At 35.2% G+C, this 24,997-nt stretch overlaps 1 long non-coding RNA gene across 2 annotated transcripts in view; it reads right to left on the minus strand.

Annotated features, from left to right (window-relative positions):
• Window positions 1-953: 953 nt before the first annotated feature.
• LOC103093346 (uncharacterized) overlaps window positions 954-24,997 on the minus strand; it is a 32,971-nt gene continuing 8,927 nt past the window's right edge. The window contains exons 3-4 of one of the 2 annotated variants that reach the window (XR_469396.3): window positions 1,675-1,818; window positions 954-1,253 (exon numbers count right to left, since the gene is read on the minus strand). This is a non-coding gene — a long non-coding RNA (uncharacterized LOC103093346). Of the gene's footprint in view, window positions 1,254-1,674; window positions 1,819-9,472; window positions 9,747-24,997 lie in introns of those variants that run through there. The other variant, XR_008912770.1, reaches the window with a different exon arrangement.

A 24,997-nucleotide genomic window follows, 5' to 3' on the forward strand; every position in this document is an offset into this window, starting at 1 on the left:
AGGTTAGTACCATAGAACTGTGAATCAAGTCCCTAATTCAGTGTTCAGAAAAATATTAATATTACCTTAAAGATAACATTTTTTTCAGTTTTATACCTGATTGAATTTTTTTTATTGAAAAATTTTATTTAATTAATTATTTTAGATTCTTTCCCTCATTTCCATATTATTGATAATTGCACTCGGGTGATCATTTAGAGTCTACATCGCCAATCATATTCCCATCGACCCATGTGATCAAGCAGTTGTTTTTCTTCTGTGTTTCTGCTCCCACAGTCCTTTCTCTGGATGTGGATAGTGTTCTCTCTCATAGGTCTCTCAGAATTGTCCTGGGTCATTGCGTTGCTGCTAGTAGAGAACTCCATTACATTCGATTGTACCACAGTGTATCAGTGGTTGCATTCTTTTGGATATTCTCATCATACTTCAAGGAACTCATCATCCTTCAAGATGCATTTAGTCTTTAATCTTTGCATTTCCTTAGTATTTTCTGCTCCTGGGACTCCTCTGGAGGGTAAGGTAGAGAACTCCTCTGAAAACTTACATTTAAGGTACGTGTGTGTGTGTGTGTGGGGGGGAACCTCCTCATTTCCCACCTGGCTGTAGTCTTCTAGACTCTCTTATCACACACAGATTCTGTGTGCCCTCCCTCCACCACCAGCCACCTTTTTAGCCTCCTTTTATGTATTGTCTATCTTTATTAAATCATCAGCAACTCAAGAGTATGGATTGTCTTTCTTCTTCATATTTGTATTCCCATCACAGCACAGCGCAAGGCACATATGTAAAATGGAGATTTGAACCCTAGACTTCAATCCCCAGAAGTCCTTGGTATTTCCCAAAATTTCCTATAATCTCATCTGAGTCTCCACCTGGGCAAGATCACAATGAGTATTTAAATTGGCTGTAACACCTACCTCAGCCTCTTCCTCTACTCAGCCTTTGCAATATGTAGTAAGTAAGCTGAGTGGGCTAATCAGCCCTAGGCATGTGGTTTTCTTATTTTGTATTTTCATATTCCTTGATTTTATATAATCCTTAATAAACCTCATAAAATATAATATTTTTATTAGTAGGAATATAATTTTAAATTTTACATATTTATTTATATAGCATAGCAACAGTGTAAAACATGTCTCAACTTTAAAACTGGGATAACCTTGATGGTGGAAATGTCAACCACTTGGGCTTTCAAGTTATGGAATGTTTTTAATTTTTTTCTTTGTCACTCCAGGGTCCAAGAGACAGGTAACCTAATGGATAAAATTATGTTACATATTATATTGTAGAAATATTTTTAAAAAAGAAAATAGTTATCCTTAAAAATAAGATAAAATATTAAAAAAAAAAGAATGGATCTTAAATTTAAGAAGACCTTGGTTGATTTTAATCTCTAAAATATTCCAGGGATATAACCTTGGGCAAGTCCCTTAAGTCCTCAGTGTCTCCCAGACATCTCTCTCTCTCTCAGAGATGTTAAATTATAGGGGAGATAATGATACACATTAGTGGAGGGATTTTTCTCTCCATGTAGTTCACCAAGCCAATAAAATCACAGCTACAGTCTCATATCCTCAGTATCTTATACAATGTAATTGCTTAAAATTTGCATGTACCAGATGTGAAAGGGTCTTGAAAACTCTAAAATGTCAGCACTAGTTATAGGATTATTACCTAGTGATATCAGCCAGGCTCCTGCACCCTGAGGTCCAGTAGGTCATTTTGATTAATTGTCATCAAAATAAAAAGATCCAATATTCTTCTCTGTCTTCTGTGGGTAGAATGTGGAAGCTGTCTCTAAAGAAGGAAGTTGTTTATCTAAATGAAGAAGAAAAGGATTTAAGCTCCCTGAGATGGGAACTATATTTCATTTTTCCTCAGTGGCCCTAGCATTTAGCATAACGCCTATCACACAATGGTCATTTTAATCAATGTTGAATTCAGTTGAAGGATTTTGAACCAGAGAAGTGGAGTGGGTTATTATAGGCCATCTAGTCCAACCTTCTAATTTTCAGAAGGAGAAAAAAAAACCCAAGAGCTGAAAGATTAGCCCAAGTTTACATTGGAAGTTAACAGAGTTAGGACAACAAATCAAGTCTCTTCGTTCAAAGCCTAATGCTTTTCCCAACATCCCAGTCACCTCTCACATCCCACCATCACAATTTCTGTTACAAAGGAGCTAATAGCATGACCAGTCAACCAATTAAGAAGGATTTTTCAAATACTAACCCTGTATAAAGAACTGTACTAGAAGATATAAAGGCAAAGGAGAAAGAAGCGAATACTTAATAGGTTGAGGCAATATGCACATACAAATGGGCAAAGTTGATAGGGAGAGGACAGGCACTGGGGCAAGGGGAATTGGGAAATAATAAAGTACAAAAATATGAAGACAAATTTTGAAAGACTTAAGATCTCAGATCAATGCAATGACTAGCTGAGATTCCAGAACACTGATGATGATTGTCACTCTAGTTCTGTATTCAAAGAGCTACTAAGCGATTTTCTTAAAGCACAGATCTAATCATGTCATTTCCTACAGGAATAAATACAGTTTAAAAATGTCTTTTATTTGGTACTCAAAGGCCTTACAAATTAGTCCTGACAAAAGAGGGTTTTTAGGTTTTTTATTGATATAGATAGTGACCTGATTAGACCTGTGCTTTATGGAAATCAGTAGCTGTGTGGAAAGAGGACTGGAGTGGGGAGAGGCAAGTAAGCCAATTAGGTGGCTATTGAAGCAATCAGTGGATGTAGATGATAAAGTGTACTTGACATAGAGGAAGAAAGACAGATGCAAGAGAATTTTATAGATAAATAGCACGATGAAGCAATGGACTGGATATATGATGTGAGAGTAAAGGCTAACATTGAGATTGTAAACTTTGATGCTACTTTCAACAAAAATAAAGAAGTCTGATGGTAGGGTGACTTTGTGGAGAAAGATAATGGGGTCTGCTTTAGACACATTGCATTTGAGGTGCCTATCAGATCCCCAATTCCAAGTCTAAAGGGTGATGGGCAAGGTGGGACTAGAGCTCAGGAGAAAACCCAGATATGTATCTTGGCGTCAGTTTCTAGTCATGATAAATAAATCCATCAAAGTTAATGAGATCACTATGATCTTTATATAGAGAGAACAAAATGGAGCCCAGGATCAAACCTTGGTATAAATTTACAGGTAGAGAATACACTATGATTGATGGCCCAGTATAGGAAATAGAGAAAGTTTAGGAAGAGACCAAAAGAGCAGTGTTGCAAAATATCCTAAGAGACATGAACAAATGATGTGAAATGCTCCAGAGAGACCAAGAAGAATGAAAACAGAGAAAAGACAATTTGAGATGTAATTAAGATGTAACTTGGTGATAACAAATTTCCACATAAATTTTCTGAAATTATATGATCCAAATTGTATCCCTCCCTCCTGGAGCTGGCAAGCAATTTTTTGTGGGTTATATGTGTATTAAGATATAACCTTGAGAAGAGAATTTTCAAATGAGTGATAAAGTCAGAAGTCATATTGAAAAAGCTTTATAAAACTCAATGGAAAGGAAATTGGGGAAACTATTTTAGACACCCCCCCCCCAGCTGTTTAGCCAAAAAAGCGAGGAGCAATATGGGACTATAGCTATATAGAAATGATACCTTGTTGGTTTGGCTACAAGTCATACTCAAGTAGCAACCTTGAATAAAGTGTTTTCTTTTATCTTTATCCATAGAATAAATGCTTTCTGTAACAAATAATTTTGTTTTAGTCTCTTTATTTACAGGTAAAACCAGCTAATCTGTTGACAGATTTCTCAGCAATTAAGTAGTTCTCTGTTGTTTTGACTCTTTCAAAATGCTGAGGATAAAAGATCCCAGGCTTGGCATCTCCATCCCTTATCTAATTGGGTCAGAGATCATACTTTCTTTCTTTAATCATTCTGCAGTACATAAGACATCAGGTTTATTTATATCCATTTCATAGCAACTGTGAATATTATTTCTAGTAATGTGATCAGAGATTGAGAAAAAAGACCTGGTTATGAACTCTAATTTGGCCAATTTATATCTGTATAACCTTAGACAAGTCTTAGACAAGCTTTCTTGAGTCTCAGATTTCTCATATCTAAAGTGAAAGCCTTGGCTTAAATATTATTAAAGTTCATTAAAACTCTAAATTACAATCTTACGCTGATTCAACATTTGAATTAAATTTCGTGGATATTTATTAGACACTTTTTACTAGGCATTAGTGAAACCAAGACCAATATACCCCCGTTCAAAATCCCTTGACCTCAAAATGTTTATGCTTTATTCAGAAATACACATATATGGAGAGAGAGAGAGAGAGAGAGAGAGAGAGAGAGAGAGAGAGAGAGAGAGAGAGAGAGAGTCAAAATCATAGTGAAATTATTGAGCTTTCACCAAGAATGCTGAGCATTTATTTAAGATAGCATAGGAGGAACATGGAAGAAATTGAATAACCCCCCAACAGTTCACAGCTTTTTAAGGTTCTGATTTGGATTTGGGCTACAGAGAACTTGTGTTTTATGGGGAATTTATAGGTGCATCTTGGGGCTTATCCAGATGGCCAGGTGAGGGTTGTTTCATTTGCCTTTCACGAGTTTGCTACAGACACTTTAGGGTTGCCTCTACCAAAACTGGTTGACTGTTGTCTGGAAAAGGTGCAGCTGGTCATATCAGGGCTGGCAGTTGTGTCTGGACCAGAGCCATGGGTTTCTGTTGCTGAACTTAGCAGGGGCAGGGTGTATTTCTGGCAGTCACATTCTATCTTACTATATTTTAAATATCCACAGTCATGGTCATGTTAACTAGACAAATGAAAACAGAAATAAGCAATTTGTGGATCCAGAGAGCCAGAGAGTAACTGAGGGGAGTGGAGGAAAGCCTCTAATACATGAAGAAACTAAAATTAGAAGGAAGTTAAAGATTCTCAAAAGTAGAGATCAGATGGGTCATGTATTTTAGTCCTGGGGAATAGCTTAACTCATTGAGAAGATCCAAATCAGATCATTGTTGTGGTTCACTTGTTTCAGTTGTGTCTGACTCTTCGTGAGCCCATTTTGGATTTTCTTGGCAAAGATACTGGAGTAGTTTGCCATTTCCTTCTCCAGCTCATTTGACAGATGAGGAAACTGTGGTAAATAGGGTTAAGTGACTTCCCCAGCATCATATAGGTAGTGTCTTAGGCCAGATTTGACTCACAGTGATGAATCTTCCTAAATCCAGGTTCTACCCACTGAGCAATCTAGCTGTCCTACAAATGATGTACCAACATTCTAAACTATGAATACCCAGGATTTAGTTATAAAATAATTTTACCAAATATTCATATTCATCTAAAGCATTAGAATTCCTTCCCCCCACCCCAACTCTCCTTAATTTGCTCATCTAAGGAGCATGATCAAAAAAAGTATGCCCATGTAATTAATTAAAGGAAGCAAATACAGTTCTGGAGTCAAATAAGCACTCTTTGATCTAGAAGCAGTGAATTGAAAGTATTTGTCTTAGTAGGTCCTTCAGTTGTGGTACAGAGAAAAGATCATAGGATTTGCAGTTAGGGGATGTGAGTTTGAATTCTCATCTGACCTGTGTGAAGTAGCTTATCCACCTAACTTTCTACTTATGTGACCTTGGCTAGGAAATTCCATCTCTCTGAGACTCCACTTACTCATTACAAAACAAAAGATTTTAATTAAGTGACCTCTAAAATCTCAGATTTTTAAAAATCTTCTTTAAACAGGGTAGCCTGAATTGTGACCATTGTTTTAAAGATTCCAAATTGCTCAACACAGCAAAAAATAAATCTTAAAAACAAATATTCTTCAGGTAATACTATGTGACTATAAATCATATAAGACCATGAGGCATTTGGGAAATATTAAAATTGAAAAGTAAACAATGAGCGACTGAAAAATACATAATGGAAATAATTAGGCTCTCACATATTACAGGTGATTGCATATTTAGAAGAAGAGGCAAAAACCAAAATTGGTTAATTCAACAAACATTTATTGGGCATCTAGTAAACTCAAATAGCATGCTTTGCTCAGGGAAATTCCAAAAAATCTCATAAATTCAGATGGTACATACATTCTGGCACATTTTGTACTACTGTAGTCCATGTCCAGCCTTAATTCTCCATTAAGGGACCTTCCTTCTCCACTCCAGAATCACAAGGGAGTACTCTGCTTATGTTTTACCCTTCCTGAATGACCAAGTTCTCTTTTAGCTATCATTAGGTAATTAGGTGGCATTGGAGATAGACAAGTGGACTTGGAGTCACAAAAACTTGACTTCAAAGCTCTCCCAGTTACTTACTGGCCATGTCACCATAGAAAAGTCATTTAATATTTTTTTTAGCTTCAATTTTTCTCTTCCATAAAATGGGGATATTAATAAGGCTTAGCTCACAGAGGTGCTATGAGAACATGAGACAATATGTTCAATTCTTTCCCATTATTAAATTTGCTCTATAAATGCTAGTTATTATTGTTTTCAAGGCAGATATTTCCTTGATGGTATATTTGTGTTTCAGAAGTGGGCAGTGTGATGTGGGGAAAATATTACTGGTTCTGGGGGAAGAGTATTTGGATTTAAATTCTGCCTCTGAAACTTGCTACAGTATATATGTGACTTTGGGAAAGTCCTACTACCTTCTCAGGTAACAGGTTCCTTATTTGTAAAATGAAAAATGGTCATTCTAAGTCTATCCTTACTTCTCCTGGTATTTTTTGAAGATCTTTATTTGTCTTATGTTGTAGCCTGTTATGCCCACTATATTATTCTCTATTACTTTCTATGGGTTTCGTGTGACTTATTGTTAATCATTTAGAGATTTGCATTTCATATTAATAGCCATATAACATTGGGCACTGGCATAGGAAGACAAAAGTAGGAAAGATTTCTTGGCATCAATTAAGGAACACTTTTGTCCAAATTCTTAAGGGTAATAAATTCAGGAGAGTGAAAAGTACAACAAATGTTAAATAGAGGAAAAGACTACTATAGGCAGTGATCCTTAAGTTCAATGTAGAAGGAATCTAGAAATTCCAAGAAGCAATGGTTGGGAGGGAGTGCATTCTAAGTTTGGGGCAAAAGGAAAGAAACAGAAGATAAATGTTCAATCTGAGGAACAACTAATTATTAGATTAGTTTAATTGGAAAGTGGAATGTGTAAAGGAAAATCTGGAAAAATAGACGGTGAAGGACAGGGGTTGAGTTATGATTACCAGCTGAATAAACTTGGGAAAATTACCCCTTGCATCTGTCTAAATTTCCTACTCTATAAAATTAAAGGTTTGGGCAGAATGATCCATGACGTCCCTTCTTATAGGACTTTTTGCACCCCTACAACCAAAAACTATACATGACTATCCATTTCATCCATCTAACAATGTTGAAACCCCAATTCTCCTTTCTTCCCAAACTCTTAAGAGAGAAATCTTCAGGAAGACAAGTTGCCTTCATATTAATGCTAATTAACATATTGTTTCTTTATGTCACCTTTCTCTAAGCTCTCATTGTACTTTTATGATCTTAGTTTATAATAACAATGACTATGTCAGATTTCATTATCTCACAGGTCTTCTCTCTTCATAGGTATTCAATTAAGTGCTCAGAATAGAAATAAATAATTATTTTTTTTCTTTTATTGTGTTAACACTCTATACGGAGCTGAAGGACCCTGGGATTTGTCATAGTGGGAAACTGAGACACTGGGAAGGGGCAAGATCTCTACACAGGTGTAGGAGTTTCATGCCTGCTTATTTCTTTTCCTTTTGAGGAGGACTTTCTGTCTCCCATTTGGAGAACAGGCAGGTGAGATCAATTGTGTTTGACTTGCTACTTCTTGCCTGTACTTGGGTAAGCATTAGTTGCTTGAGAGAAACAAGGAGAAGGGGATCACTGTGAGTAGGTTAAGGCTTTACAGATACAATCCTTTCAGATGTGGGACTGAACTTCTATCTGTGGTGTCAGAAATTAGAGATGAAATGGTCATGACCAGTAATATGAAGATGACCTAGAACCAGAAAAGAAAGAGAACACTGGAGAGAAAGGAGTTGCCAAGTTCCAGAAACTCAGGTATTGTGAATCCTTATTTATTATATTAGCTGTGATCATTGTCTCTATTCCCTTTCTTTCAATTATTTATACTCCATGTCCCTGAATTGGAGTCTTGAGCACACATCTTTATTTCTTTTCAACAATAAGCTTTTTTTTATTCAAAAATATTTTATTTTTCCAATTACATGTAATAACAATTTTCAACATGCATTTTCTGAAATTATAAGATCTGAATTGTTTCCCTCCCTTCCTTCTCTTCCCCCTCTTAGAGATGGTAAGAAATTTGATGTGGGTTATACATTTATTTATTTATTTGTTTATTTATTGGGTTATACATTTAGAGTGAACTTTTAAGGAAGGGTAGTCTAGTAATCCTCCTGGACACAATGGAAGAAGGGGTAAAGTTATCAAGAAGAGTTGTGGGAGATGGATACACAGTCATATAAAAGGGCTTAGCTAAACATTTTACACTTCAGTTTTATATGTCCTTCAATTTTATATACCTTGGGATGGGGAGAAGATAGAGAAGTAATTCAATGGAGGAAAATAATTCCTTACAGATAGGCAAATAGATATGGGTGTAGGGAGTAGGAATGATAGATTTCTCATTTTGTATTATTTTTAACAATATTTCATATTATCTAGAAAATTCAGAACCTGATTCAGCACAGGTTAAAATGTTCAGACCTGGTCTTTATTACTCTATCATCCAGTAGGGTGTGAGGCTAAGACTTGCCAGATTATCACTGATAAGACCACTTGAGCTAGAGGGCAGAGTGAGTTACCATGTAGTGGGCTAATAGGATAGTATTTGTATTTGCTCACTGGATAAATCATATAATGAAGAACTTCCCTTCTGTAGAATTCAGAATGACAGAATTGATCTACTTATAGTATTACAGTGACCCAGGTGTTCTGTAGAGTATATAAAGGTACCTCACAGATACTTAAAGATGTTAGCACATTTTTAAAAAATCAAATACAAAATCAACCCACATACTCTCTATGATCCAGACCAGACAAAATCAGATTTGTGTCCTATAAAAAAGCTCAGTCATTTATTAGGTAACAGTGATCTATTATCCTTGAGCTTCAGAGTAGTCATGACATAGCACAGATGGATAATCTCATTGTGCAGTGGTCTAAAGAGACCACATCTATGTAACCCATTCATTGGCTGGCATTACATTTATATTAATATAATATATATTATATTATGTATATAATAAAGATATTTACAAGCTGGAAAATGCATGAGGAATCAATTTGGAAATTGTAAGGTCTGCAAATAATATTTTATGAAAGACTAGTAGAAGAAAATTTAAAAGTTTAGATTGGATCAGTAAGCCACAGGTATAAAAGAGAACAAAATTCAATTATTCAAAAAGCTCTCACATCAAAGAAGGAATAGATTTATTCTGTGCATCTCCAGAGGACAGAAATTGGACTAATGCATAGAAATTTGTTGGGTTTCATTGTTGTTTTGGATAATGCATGTTTTATATTTCATATCTTCCAGACTGCATGTAGATAAAATTTTAATAATAATTTTCTGATATTCTGTGGTCCATGTCCTTTCCCTTCTACTTTTTTCCTCTTCCCCACGATGGCAGGTAATATGGTGTAGTTTGTACATGTGGCAACATGTAATGCATAATTCTACATTTGTTCTGTTAGGAAAGAAGATACATATCACTTATACAACAGGTAGAACTTATCAGAGATTGATTTGGACTCAAGGCAGCTAAGGATTTTATAATCATTAGATCTATCTTACAATAAGATGCACTAATGTTACATAGGAAATTCCATGCCACATTTGTGTTAAAAGGGAGGAAGGATGTATAATTATTAGGGACCTTTCAGAAACAAAATTTTTGAAAGACAATCAACAAGTTGACCTCTAAATATTCTAGAGGAAATGAACATTCTGCTGGCATCTTTATTTCATCATTTACAATATAATAAAGCAAGGATCAAGACTAATGGTTTTTAAATGTATCATAATATGTATGATTTGTACCATATAAACAAACAGCTTCAGGCATTTTATTAGGAGTGTTATGTCTCAGAGTTTATCTTGGATTTAATTAGTGTCAGCATACAAAAGGAAAAAAAAAGGAAGGGCATCCCCAGAAATAGAGTATTATTATAGTTGGTGGGGGAGGTATATTTTAGAAAGGACACTGGAAAATGGGAATATATCTAGATGAGAATGGTCAGGATGTGGAGATCATTGAAAATACTGCTACACAAAGACAAGTTGAAGGAACTAGTGATGTTTTCCCTCGAGAGGGGCATCAAGATAGTTTGCAATTAAAAAAGATATTTGTCATATAGAAATCATAAAGTCAGGTAACCAAATAATATATTGAATAGATTTTTTATCTCAGTCCAGGAGACCTGAATCTGAGTCATATTGCTGACACATACTCATTATATGACTCATGTCTCCAAACAGCTCTGAGAATTGCAAAATATTTTGAGATCTGAATTGAGTCTTCTCATTGAGAGTTTAGTAATAAAATCACAGGTCTATATAAAATCAAACAATGAATATATAGCTCTTTATTATCTACTATGGGCTTTGATGGTGAAAAAATTTTGGAGAGGAGTTCATTATTAGCAAAAGTGTTATAATGTCTCTACATGCCCCCAGAATAGGGAACAGGATTTACACATAAGAAGGTAGACTTTGGCTTAAAACAAAGAATAGCTCCTAATATTTACAAATTCCACAAATGGGATGAGTTGATTTATAGGGGTAGTAAGTTCATCAGTGAAGTTGTAAGCTGTAGTTGGATGATTTCTTGGGAGTATTGTGGATCTGATACCTCAATTAGGTATGGAATGGATCAGTTGACATCTGAGGTCTATTCCAACTATTAGTCACTGATTTCATGAATTTCCAGCCTTTCTGCCTACCAGCTGACTTTCATTTTAATTGTCTACCAGAGAATTGAACTACCATTTTCTAGCAGCATTCTAAGTTTTCATTTATTCATTGCTTATATAATAATAATAATACAATCTACTTATATACAACTTTAAAATTTCAAAGTGCTTTGCATAGGTTAAATTATTTGTTTTTCATAAGAATCCCAGGAAGTAGATGATATCATCTCCCTTTTAACAGATGAATAAACAGAAGCAGAGAGAGATTAAGTGACCATCTCATGCTTTATACACTTAGGGTCTGAGACAGGATTCAATCTGATGTCTTCCTATCTCTTTATGTCTCATAATTTTTCCACTGTGAAACTTAGCCACCCTTGTAAAGAAGGAGGTGAAACATTCACCAATGATACTATTTGCTTCTTTATTTGACTCTTGGTGTCTTTGAAGACCTCTTTAAATATCTCAAGAATTAGGCATATTTGTGAGGGTCAGAATGCTAAGAGTTTTTCCCCTCTCAGTGGAATTTAATAAGAGGAGGAGTATATAGCCTGGGAAGAAGACAACAAACCTTCTTCTCCCACAGAGCTTTCAATTCTAAATCCTAGCTTAATTTGCATGCCAGTAAAAGAGAATTGGGAATGAGATGAGTGTCATTACCTGATCCCTAAAAAACTCCTATGTGACTTTTAGGGTGGTAACTTGAATAGGTCTTGAGGATACAAAATCAAGGGATTTAATAGAGGTTAAAAGGAATTTTCAAACCTTAGGTCAGAGAGTTGTCTGAGATTAAGGACCTCTGGTAGATGTCTTGAGACAGGAATCAAAAGAATAGATTTATTCTTAGCCTAGGGCATCTACTTGCTTCTGTTAGCTACCTAGATGTATATAGCTTTCAACAGCTAATTAAAAGAATAAGAGATCTATTTTGAAAGGGAAAGCCTGATAGACATGATACTCGAGAAAATGGTAGCTGAAATCAAGTTGAAACCTAGAAGATGATAGCAGAGGGCCGCTCAGTAACTTTAAGACCAGTGCAAATGAACAGTTGATACACTGACAGATGACAGAAAAGAGATAAGACTCATGAGGAATAAATGATGAGCAAAAATATTGTATGTGATTCGATACTAGCAGACCATAGCGGAAAACAACAAAGATACATCCACATATGCAAACTTCTAAGAACTTAATACAATGTAACTATGCCTTTTTTTCTCCCCAATTACATGTAAAAAGTTTATAACATTTTAAAAATAATTTTGACCCTTGAATCCTCCCCCTTCCTCCTTTCTACCCTGAGATAAACAATTTCATTTCCATTTACAAAGATGTATATGTGTGATCACGTAAAACACTTTTCTATATTAATCTTTTTTTGCGGAAGGCAATTAGGACAAAAATTAGCAAAAAATGTTCCTTTTGATTTGGATTCAAACTGCATCAGTTCCTTCTTTGAAGACAGATGGCATTTTTTTTCATGAGTCCTTTGGGATTGTTTTGGATCATTGTATTGCTAAGAATTACTGAGCCATTGATAGTTATTCATTGTAAGGTATTCCTGTCACTGTGTACAATTATGTTCAATGTTGTCTTGGTTCTGCTTATTTCATCTGATTCAGTTAGTGTAAGTACTTCAAGGTTTTACTGAGCTCCTCCTGCTCATCATATCTTATAGCAAATAGTATTTCAATTATATACTCTAATTAGTGAGCCATTCCCCAACTCATAGGTATTCCCTTGCTTTTCAATTCTTTATCGCAACAAAAAGATCTGCTTTAAATATTTTTTTGTATATATAAGTCCTTCATCTTTCTGGGTTTTTTAAAATCTCATGAGGATATAAATCTAGTAATTATAGTGATGAATCAAAGAGTATGCATTATTTTATAGTCCTTTAGACACAGGTCCAAATTACTCTCCAGAATGGTAGAATCGGTTTACAACTCCCAAAATACTGCATTAGTGTCTCAATTTTCGCATATGCCCTATAAGTTTTGTCATTTTCCTTTTCTGTCTTAATAGCCAATCTGAGAGGTGTGGAATAGTACTTAAAAGTGGTTTTAATTTGAATTTTTCTAATTAATAGTGACTTAGAACATTTTTAAACATAGCTATAGAGAGTTTTAAATACTTGGAGAAATGACTTCATATCCTTTGACCATTTATTAATTGAGGAATGGTTTGTATTCTTATACATCTTGACTCCTTTCTCTATATATGTAAGAAATGAAGCCTTCATTGGAGATATATAAAACTTTTTTTGTACCATTATTATTACTGCCTAGTGCTCTCCACCCTATTTCCTTTTTTAGTTTCTGACCACCACCTCCTCTCAAATTTTTTTCACTCTTTGTTCTTTTTTTTCTTTCTCCTCTTACTTTCCTGTATTTACTCTATAGATTTCTATACACAATTAATTATGTAAATTCTTCCCTCATTTGGCTAATTCTGATGAGAGTAAAGTTCAAGTGCGCCCCTCTCCAACTCCCCCATATTCCCCTTCCCTGTAAAAGCTCTTCCATGATTCTTTTATGGGAATTTATTTATCTTATTCTATTTTTCTCTTTCCTCTTCTCCCAATGCATGTCTTTTTTTCTAACTCCGTAATTTACTTTTTTAAAAATTTCATTTTATTAGTTGATTTAGAATATTTAGAATATTTTTCCATGGTTACAAGACTCATGTTCTTTCTCTCTCCTCCCCCTACCGCCTTCCATATCTGAGAAAGAACTGTGGGAAAAGAAACACAGAAGAAAAACAACTGCTTGATCATATGGGTTGATGAGGATATGATTTGGGATGTAGAATCTAAAAGATCACCCTAGTGCAAATATTAATAATATGGAAATAGGTTTTGATCAATTTACTTTTTTTAAACATCCTATCCTATTCAACTCAAACCCTTGCCCTCTGACTATTTCTAATTGCCTTAGTAATGATGAAGTTCTTAGGAGTTATATAAGAATCATCTTCCCATGTAAGCTTATTAACAGTTTAACCTTATTAAATGTCTTGATTTCTCTTTTGCGTTTTTCTGTTTTTGCTTCTTTTGGGTCTTTTATTTGTGAGTCAAATTTTTCTTTTCAGCTCTAATTTTTTTCATCAGGAATATTTTTGAAAGTCCTCTATTTCATTGACCGTTTTTTTCCCTGAAAGAATTATGCTTAGCTTTACTGGGTAAATGATTCTTGGTTGAAGTCCTAGCTCCTTTGCCCTTTGGAATATGGTATTCCAGACCTTCTCATCCTTTAATATAGAAACCACTAAATCTTATCATGTCTGTGCTTCCATGATATTTGAATTGTTTTTTTTTCTTTTTTGACTGCACCATTTTCCCCTTCGTCTGGGAGTTCTGGAATTTGACCATAATATTCCTGGGAGTAATCCTTTTGCTATCTCTTTCAGGAAGTGATTGGTGGATTCTTCCCATTTCTATTTTACCCTCTGGTTCTAGAATACCATGAGAGTTTTTCTTGATAATTTCTTGAAAAATGGTATCTAAGCTTTTTTTTTTTTTTTATCATGCCTTTTAGTTAGTACAATAATTCTTAGATTATCTTTCCTGTGCTTTATTTTACAGATCAGTTTTTTCCAGTGATATATTTCACATTTCTTCTATTTTTTTTTCACTCTTTTTACTTTGTTTCTTGATTTCTCATGGAGTCAATTCCCACATACCCAAATATAAATTTTAAAACATGATTTTCTTGAGTGAGCTTTTGTATCTCCTTTTCAATTTGGCCAATTATGTTTTTTGGTGAGTTGTTTTCTTCATTTAATTTTGTACTTCTTTTCCCAAATGGCCAATTCTGCCTTTCAAGAAGTTTTTCTATTCAGTGCATTTTTTGTCTTTTTCCCTTTGGCCAATTCTTCTTTTTAAAGAATTCTTCTATTTTTTTGGATTTTTGTGTCTCTTTTATATAGCCTATGCTTTTTTTAAGATTTTAATTTTCTCAGTGTATTTTTTGCCTACTTTACAAAGCTGTTAACTTTTTTTCATGATTTTCTTGTATCACTCTCATTTCTTTTTTTGATTTTTCTTCTATATCTCTAATTTGATTTCTAAAAAGTAATTAGCTCCTCTATTAATTCTTTTTGGACTTGATATCAATTCATATTTTTCTTGGGGGCTTTGGATGAAGTAATTCTGACGTCATTTTTTCTGAGTTCATGTTTTTTTTCATCAAATAATTTTCTATTTTGAACTTATTTTTTCATTAGTGTTTGCTCATTTCTCAGCCTTTTAAAAATTAAATAAAAACTGCTAATTTGGGGCTCCGTATCTATGGTGAAGGAAGCACTATTCCAAACTTCAGGCTCTTTGTATATCTTCCTCCAGAGGTAGCTCTGTGGATCTATAAATTTTCAGTTCTTTCAATGGAGAGGGGTTTAATACTCTTCAGCTTGTGTTCTGATCTGTGAGTAACCACAAACATACTTTTCTGCCTTTGAACTCTGACCAGGGTCCCTTGTTCCCCTGAGGCTATATACACTGGTGAATACTAGTTCTCCTAATAACTGGCTCACTGTTTTGTACTTCACTTCCACCTTGGTGCACTGAATCTTTTGTGTCAACCTCCTAAATTGTTTGTGGTAAAAAAATTATTTTACTCCATCTTTTTATGGGCCATGTTACTCCAGAATTCATTTTGAGGTGTTATAACTTAGTTTTTTGGGAAGTAACTTGTTAAAGATTGGGTGGGTCTGTATACCTATTGAGCCAACTTGGCTCTGCCTATTTCAGCTGTGCCTTAAAAAACAACCCTTACCTTCTGTCTTAGAATCAATATTGTGTATTGGTTCCAAGGCAGAAGAGTGGTAAGGGCTAGAAAATGGGGGTCAAGTGACTTGCCCAGGGTCACACAGCTGGGAAGTGTCTGAGGCCAGATTTGAACCCAGGACCTCCCATCTCTAGGCCTAGTTTTCAATCAACTGAACTACCCCGGCTCCCCCCCACCCAACTGTGCCTTTTTAAAAGCCCTAAAGTATAGCTTGATTCTAATATTAGATTCCAAAGGTAGTCGCTATAAGTAAACTGTTACCTGTAATAGTCTGTCCTTCTTAAATGTTCTATCTAATGTGTTCAATTTAAATTGGAGAAGACAAATATCCTGGGTTCAATTTGTTGTATTCAAGGAACACATGGGTGTGTGTGTGTGTGTGTGTGTGTGTGTGTGTATATATATATATATATATACACATGTATATATTAAACACATTTATACACTGGAGAGTTCCAAAGGTTACTGCTACTTTAATCTCTGCGATGATAGAAGTATTTCTATTTAACCCAGAAATGATTTATGGGTATGCAAAAATGGGTCAGTGGGGTGATGAGTTCAAGAGAAAACTCTTTCCTTTTCTAGTAGAGGGTATTGAGGTTTTCTGTGCAAGTGTGCATCCATGCTACATGAGGGAAATATTATTTTTCATTAAATAATAAGCCTAGTCCTAGAAGTGAGTTCAGAGGCCAGCTCATTCAATGTCTTCAATTTACAATAGAGGGAAATGAATTGAGCCCTAGAGAGGTCAAGTGACTTGCCAAGGTCTCATAAGGCAGATAATTATCAGTAGTAGAACTGAATCCAGGTCCTCTGACTCCAGACTTTCTGTGGGTTCCCTCCACCCCCCCCACACACACCTTTCTGCTATGCTATTTCATTAAAATGCTTTTGTCTTAACTAATTGTGTGGTCTGCTATTTAAAAATGAGAGGCTATTGTTTTTAGCAGATGGAGTCCTAAAGAATTCATTTAGCTTGATATAACTGTCAGAGAACACATCTTTCCTTTTTAGGATGAGAGAGATATTTTATTCTAGAACTTGGAATTGCGAAAAAAGCAAGACTCTTAGTTTTTTTTGTCATTCCTTTGAGAGTCTTGTCTACTCCACTCATGCATAATATATTCTCAGCCCAAATACAAAGTTCTTTAGAATAAAGAATTGGTTCCTATTAGTTAGCTAATGACCATTTGTATAAGATTTTCTTAGAACTTCTTTTCCTTGTGGAAGGGTTTATGTTCCATTGTCAGAGACGTCGAGTTAGCTTTTAGTGAGCATTCTATCTGCCTCCCAGTTTTAATTTTTGAAGGCCTAGAATGTGCTTCCCCTTTCTTCTACTTTCTGGCCTCCTTTAAAGCACCTCAAATCCCACCTTCAGCAAGGATTCTTAATTTTTTTTTAATTTGGAAAATTTTATTTAATTCATTAATTTAGAAGATTTTCCATGGTTACAAGATTCATGTTCTTTCCCTCCCCTCCCTCACACCCCCTCCCATAGCCAATGAGCAGTTCCATTGGGCTTTACATGTGTCATTGCTCAAGACATATTTCCATATCATTGGTATTTGTACTAGGGTGATTGTTTAGAGTCTACATCCCCAACCATATCCCCATCAACCCGTGTGATCAAGCAGTTGTTTTTCTTGTGTTTTTCTACTCCCACAGTTCTTTTTCTGGATGTGCATAGTGTTCATTCTCATAAATTCCTCAGAATTATCCTGGATCACTGCATTGCTGCTAGTAAGGAAGTCTATTACATTCAATTGTACTACAGTGTATCAGTCTCTGGGTACAATGTTCTCCTGGTTCTGCTCCTTTCACTCTGCATAAATTTGTGGAGGTTGTTCCAGTCTCCATGGAATTCCTCCACTTTATTATTCCTTTGAGCACAATAGTATGCCATCACCAAAGGATACCACAATTTGTTCAGCCATTTCCCAAGTGATGGGCATCCCCTCATTTTCCAATATTTTTTGCCACCACAAAGAGTGCAGCTATGAATATTCTTGTACAAGTCTTTTTCCTTATTATCTCTTTGGGGTACAAACCCAGCAGTGCTATGGCAGGGTCAAAGGGCAGACAATCTTTTATCGCCCTTTGGGCATAGTTCCAAATTGCCTTCCAGAATGGTTGGATCAGTTCACAACTCAACCAGCAATGCATTAATATCTCAATTTTGCCACATCCCCTCCAACATATATTACTTTCTTTTGCTGTCATGTTAGACAGTATGTTGGATTTGGATAGGATTTGAATAGGATTGTCATTTTTATTATGTTATCTCATCCTATCCATGAGCAATTAATGTTTTTCCAGCTGTTTATATCTAATTTTAATTGTATAGAAGGTGTTTTGTAGTTGTGTTCATATAATTCCTGTGTTTGTCTTGGCAAATAGATTCCTAAGTATTTTATATTTTCTTGAGTGATTTTAAATGGAATTTCTGTTTCTAACTCTTCCTGTTGAGTTGTTTTGGAAATATATAGAAATGTTGATCATTCATGAGGGTTTATTGTGTATCCTGAAACTTTGCTAAAGTTGTTGATTATTTCCACTAGCTTTTTAGTTGATTCTCTAGGATTCCTTAAGTAGACCATCATGTCATCTGCTAAGAGTGATAGCTTGGTCTCCTCATTGCCTATTTTAATACCTTCAATTTCTTTTTCTTCTCTAATTGCTACTGCTAGTGTTTATAGTACAATGTTAAATAATAGAGGTGATAATGAGTATCCTTGTTTCACTACTGATTTATTGGGAAGGCTTCTAGTTTATCCCCATTGCAGAGGATGTTTGCTGATGGTTTTAGATATATACTGTTTATTATTTTTAGGAAAGGCCCTTCTATTCCTATACTTTCTAGTGTTTTCAATAGGAATGAGTATTTTGTCAAAGACTTTTTCTGTATCTATTGAGATAATGTGATTTTTGTTGGTTTGCTTTTTGATATGGTCAGTTATGTGGATAGTTTTCCTACTATTGAACCATCCTCTTCAGCAAGGATTCTTTTCCAATCTTTCACTCCATCAAACACTTATACTGCCTTCTCCCTAAGCATTTATCCCTTTATAATTTCTTTAGATTGAATAGAAATAGTTAAACATTGTCTCCTCCATTAGATTGTAATCTTTCTGAGGTCAGGAACATTGGTTTTCTTTGTATTCCCAGGGCTGAGTAAACAGCCACCCCTCAATAAATGATTGTTGACTGACTGATGGTCAGACTATAAACTTGGTAGAGACTATTATCATAATAAATACCAAAAATCTGTGAATATCTAGATTCCCCTCTTTTATGAAACTAAACTTGTTCTGTTCTGCTTGTGTCTGTTCAACATTGCCATCTTACGCATGAGGAAACTGAGTTTACGTGACTTGTCCAAGGATTCTTATGAGCATTCAGTAAGGATACCTCAATAGTAATTCTCTGTTCAGGGTTTTATTTTATTATTCATTCTGATAATTCTATTAGCTATTTAAAACTTCATCACACATCTGACAAAGAAAGTCTTTGCTTTTATCACCTTTCTACAGCTTGCGAATTTGGAAAGGTCAAACACATTGGCTGAAGTCATGCAAAGCATTAGATTTAGGTCTCTTGACTCCTCCATCAGGGGTTGTGTTCAATAGATGGGGCCGCCTCTTAACAGGATTACACTGGTCTTGATGAATGCTCTTAGATGAGAAGGGTTTCTTGCTTCAGATAATTATCATGGCCAGTTTCTCTGTTGCTACATAGATAATAGTCTATAGGTCCAAATAATTTTTCAGTATGTAAGTGGAAATATGAATATGACACCTTCTGATTACAAATTAGGAGTGTTTCGGTACTGTCACAAGAGGTAGCTTCAATAGACCGAAAGCATGGAGAATGGACATTTCAAGCTGTGCTCATTAAGAAAAAGTCATTGAGCTTATTGGCAACAATTGTAGTTTCTGCTTGTCTAAGCTTCTTACTGGGGCTGAAAATGCATTTTAATTTTAGGATTTGGAAATGGAGTCAAATAACTTTTACCAAGTCCTAGGGTCACTGAATTTAAAGTAGAAGAGGTCTTATATCATCTTGTCCAGATCTTTCATTTTACCAATGAAGAAACTAAGTCCCAGGAAGGTAAAATCAGAGGATGCTAGGTGGCACAGTGGATAGAGTCCTGAGCCTAGGGGTTAGGAAGACTCATCTTTGTGAATTCAAATCCGACTTCACACATTTACTAGTTAACTCTGCCTCAGTTTCTGCATCTATAAAATGAGCTAGAAAAGAAAATGGCATGCCATTCTTCTTCCTTGCCAAGAAATCCCGAAATGGAGTCATGAAGAGTAAGACATGACTGAAATGACTAAACAACAACAGATTAACAACAAAGCCCTGGCCATAAATTTCAGTGGCGATTCAAATGTATTCTTTTTTTTAAAACTTCAAGCCCTGTTCTTCTTTTTTTTCCCTATTGAATTTTGTCTCTGATATTTGAAACCTGAATAAACTGAAGGAATGCCAAGATTGAAAATATGTGGTGAGGTAATTTGTTTCTCAATATATGTTAGCTAGCAATATCAAAAAAGGTCAGATGTTCAACAGGCCAGACAGAAGAAAAAAATGTTTAGGTCAGTGCCTTATCAAGCAGTTTAAGAGATTCTTTATGACTATCTATCCTTTTTTAATCTGCAATATGTAGGCAATTGCTGCTGTACTAAAACCTTCCTCCATGCATTTTTATTGCTCATTTCCAGTAGATTATCTGTGCACCTCTTAACACAGAATAGCAATAGTTCAATTAACTAGAGGACTTTAGGGTGATGTTTTGGGTCACTGAATTTTCTGGATAACAGAGGCTTAACAAGAAAGTCTCTTTTTATTTCAATACTTATTCAAAGATGTCCTAGGATAAGTAAATACCCTTTCTTGTCTCAGTAACCTAACAGTGTATTTTTTGAAACTCAAATTTTCATGGTACCTTGAGGCTATTCTAAAAACTGATTCAGATTGTCAAGAAGATATAATGGAGCTGAGTCCATTGATGTGGACATTTAATTAAATGGTAAGCTTGAATATGGAGCCCATGTAGGGTCAATTAATTAGTTTTCTTGGAAAATTAGCATTTTGGTAACTCCAAACTACCAGATTAGAAAAGACCTGAAAGCAAAACAAAAATATAGAAGGCCCTTTCAAATATAAATATATTCAGTCATGTGTCTATTTTTTTTCTGGGATTAAAAGATAAGGGTTTTATTTTTTTTTCCATTTGAATTAGTTTATTTATTCAATTTAGAACTTTATTCCTTGGTTACAATAATCACATTATTTCCCTCCCTCCCTTCCCTCCACCCATTCTTCCAGCAGCAAATGCCCAATTTCATTGGGTATTACTTATGTCCTTAATCAGAACCTATTTCCATGTGGTTGATGTTTGCACTAGGATGTTCATTTAGAGTCTACATCCCCAACCATGTCCCTTTGAACCATGTATTCAAGCAGTTGTTTCTCTTCTGTGTTTTTACTCCCACAGTGTTTCCTCTGAATGTGGATAGTGTTTTTTTCTCCTACATTCCTCCAAGTTTTTCAGGATCACTGCATTGCCACTAATGGAGAAGTCCATTACCTTCAATTGAACCACAGTGTATCAGTCTCTGTGTACAATGTTTTCCTGGTTCTGCTCCTCTCACTCTGCATCACTTCCTGGAGTTCCAGTCTCCATGGAATTCCTCCACTTTATTATTCCTTTTAGCACAATAGTATTCCATCACCAACATATACCACAATTTGTTCAGCCATTCTCCAATTGAAGGGCATGCCCGCATTTTCCAATTTTTGGCCACCACAAAGAGCGCAGCTATGAATATTCTAGTACAAGTCTATTTCCTTATTATCTCTTTGGGGTATAAACCCAGCAGTGCTATGACTGGATCAAAGGGCAGTCTTTTAGTGCCCTTTGGGCACAGTTCCAAATTGCCCTCCAGAATGGTTAGACCAATTCACAACTCCACCAGCAATGCATTAATGTCCCTACTTTGCCACAACTCCTCCAGCATTCATTACTTTCCTTTGCTGTCATGTTAGCCAATCCGCTAGGTGTGAGGTGATACCTCAGAGTTGTTTTGATTTGCATTTCTCTGATTATAAGAGATTTAGACCACTTTTTCTTGTGCTTATTAATAGTTTTGATTTCCTTATCTGAAAATTGCCTATTCATGTCCCTTGCCCATTTATCAATTGGAGAATGGCTTGATTTTTTGTACAATTGGATTAGCTCTTTATAAATTTGAGTAATTAGACTTTGTCAGAGGTTTTTGTAATTAAGATTGTTTCCCAATTTGTTGCTTCTCTTCTAATTTTGGATGCATTTGTTTTGTTTGTACAAGAACTTTTTAGTTTGTAATAATTATTGATTTTATATTTTGTGTTTTTTTTTCTAACTCTTGCTTGGTTTTAAAGTCTTTCCTTTCCCAAAGATCTGACAAGTATACTATTCTGTGTCCACCTAATTTGCTAATCGTTTTCCTCTTTATACTGAGGGCATTCACCCATTCTGAGTTTATCTTGGTGTAGGGTATGGGATGTTGATCCAAACCCAATCTCTCCCATACTGTCTTCCAATTTTCCCTGCAGTTTTTATCAAATAGTGGGTTTTGGTCCCCAAAACTGGGGTCTTTGGGCTTATCATAGACTGTCTTGCTTAGATCATTTACCTCAAGTCTATTCCACTGATTCTCCTTTCTGTCTCTTAGCCAGTACCAAATTGCTTTCATGACCACTGCTTTATAGTATAGTTTGAGATCTGGGACTGCAAGTCCTCCTTCCTTTGCATTTTTTTTTCATGATTTCTCTGGATATCCTTGATTTTTTGTTCTTCCAAATGAATTTTGTTATGATTTTTTTTCTAATTCAGTAAAAAAGTTTTTTGGTAGTTCAGTGGGTATGGCACTAAATAAGTAAATTAATTTGGGCAGGATTGTCATTTTTATTATGTTAGCTCATCCTAAACATGAGCAACTAATGTTTCTCCAATTTTTTAGATCTAGTTTTAATTGTGTGGAGAGTGTTTTGTAGTTCTGTGCATATAGTTCCTGTCTTTGTCTTGGCAGATAGATTCCTAAGTATTTTATATTGTATAGGGTGATTTTAAAAGGAATTTCTCTTTCTCATTCTTGCTGCTGAGATGGGTTGGAGATATATAGAAATGCTGATGATTTTTGTGTCTTTATTTTGTAACCTTCAACTTTGCTAAAATTGTTGATTATTTCCTCTAGCTTTTTGGTTGATTCTCTGGGATTCTTTAAGTAGACCATCATGTCATCTGCAAAGAGTGATAGCTTCGTCTCCTCATTGCCAATTTTAATACCTTCAATTTCTTTTTCTTCTCTAATTGCTACTGCTAGTGTTTCTAGTACAATGTTAAATAATAGAGGTGATAATGGGTATCCCTGTTTCACTCCTGCTCTTATTGGGAAGGTTCCTAGTTTATCCCCAATTGCAGATGATGTTAGCTGATGGTTTTAGATATACACTGTTTATTATTCTTAGGAAAGGACCTTTTATTCCTATACTTTCTAGTGTTTTCAATAGGAATGGGTGTTGTATTTTGTCAAAGGCTTTTTCTGCATCAATTGAGATAATCATGTGATTTTTGTTGGTTTGCTTGTTAGTATGGTCAATTATGTGGATGATTTTCCTAATATTGAACGATCCTTGGATTCCTGGCATGAATCCTACCTGGTCATAATGAATAACCCTTGTGATGACTTGCTGGAGTCTTTTTGCTACTATCCTATTGACGATTTTTGAATCTATATTCATTATGGAGATTGATCTATAGTTTTCTTTCTCTGTTTTTGACCTGCCTGGCTTTGGAATCAGTACCATGTTTGTGTTGTAAAATGAATTTGGTCAAACTCCTTCTTTGCTTATTTTGTCAAATAGTTTGTATAATATTGTGATTAGTTCTTTGAATGTTTGATAGAATTCATTTGTGAACCCATCTGGACCTGGGGATTTTTTCTTAGGGAGTTCTTTGGTGGGTTGTTCAATTTCTTTTTCTGATATGGGGTTGCATGTGTCTATTTTTGCTAGAGGAATACTACTAATAGAACTTCAGAATGCTTGGCCCTGGAACCTTGATGACAAATAAGTTGCTTAATCATTCAATTGTTCAACTTTTCATGGCCTTGTGGACTGTTGGGTGGTTTTCTTGGCAATTATACTAGACTGGGTAACCACTCTTTTTCTCCAGTGAATTAAGGAAAACAGAGGTGTTGTAACTGGCTTCAGATCACAGAGCTAGTAAATATCTGAGGTCCGACTGAATTCAGGTCTTCCTCACTCCACACCCTGTGCTCTCTCTACCAAGCCACCTAGCTACCTCTTAGGCACAAGGAGCAGAAGAAGAAACCATACATATTAAAGGATAATGCAGAAAAATATCTGTGCAAATAAGGAATGTGCTAGGAATAAATTCATTTGATATAATCAAGGACTTAAGATTGACAAAACCTTAAAGAAAACATGCTGTAGCAGATGGGTTCTTAAGATGGCATCAGAAGGCTTGAGGGTTTGCAAAAAAAGACCATAATTCAATGATATATAATAGTGAAAGGAGTACTAGTTTGGGAGCAAAATGACAGAAGTTCAAATTCTGCTTATTACGCTCACTAGTGGTGTAACCTTGAGGTCACAATTTCCCTTGACATTAGTTCCTTAATTTGTAAAATGATAGTACTGAACTAAATGACTTCTGAAGTTGCTTTCTGCTCTAAATATAATCTTAGGAATAAGACTTCAAATCTTAGACACATGTCCTTTAAATCAGTGGGATGTAGCGAGCATTTTGGATTTCTCTAATAGAACTAAAAAAAAAAGCTTTTTTTATGACTCAAGTGATATCTCCCTTCCAAAATTTCTTTTAAATATGAAGTGTAACATTCTATTCTGGGAGACTGTAGCTCAGGTGCACTTTGCTCTTCTTTTGAACCAAGACTCTGCAGTCATTTATTTGCTCATATAAACATGAGGAAGCAAAGAACAAAAAATGTCACTATTTGGCAGAGGTGGTCCAAAGTAGAGTATAGTTCAATGGCAGTCAAGAAAATTAAAGGAATTCCAGGTTGAATTAAGAAAGTTGGAGTACCCGGTATAAGAAAGCATACGTTATCCTGCTCAGACAATATGTAGAATAACATATTCCCTTCTAAGACCTACAGTTTAGGAAGGACATCAATATGCCTGGTACATATGGTTGGAGAAAATGTCAGAAT

Source organism: Monodelphis domestica, chromosome 6, assembly GCF_027887165.1.
Source record: "Monodelphis domestica isolate mMonDom1 chromosome 6, mMonDom1.pri, whole genome shotgun sequence".
Lineage (NCBI taxonomy): Eukaryota > Metazoa > Chordata > Mammalia > Didelphimorphia > Didelphidae > Monodelphis > Monodelphis domestica.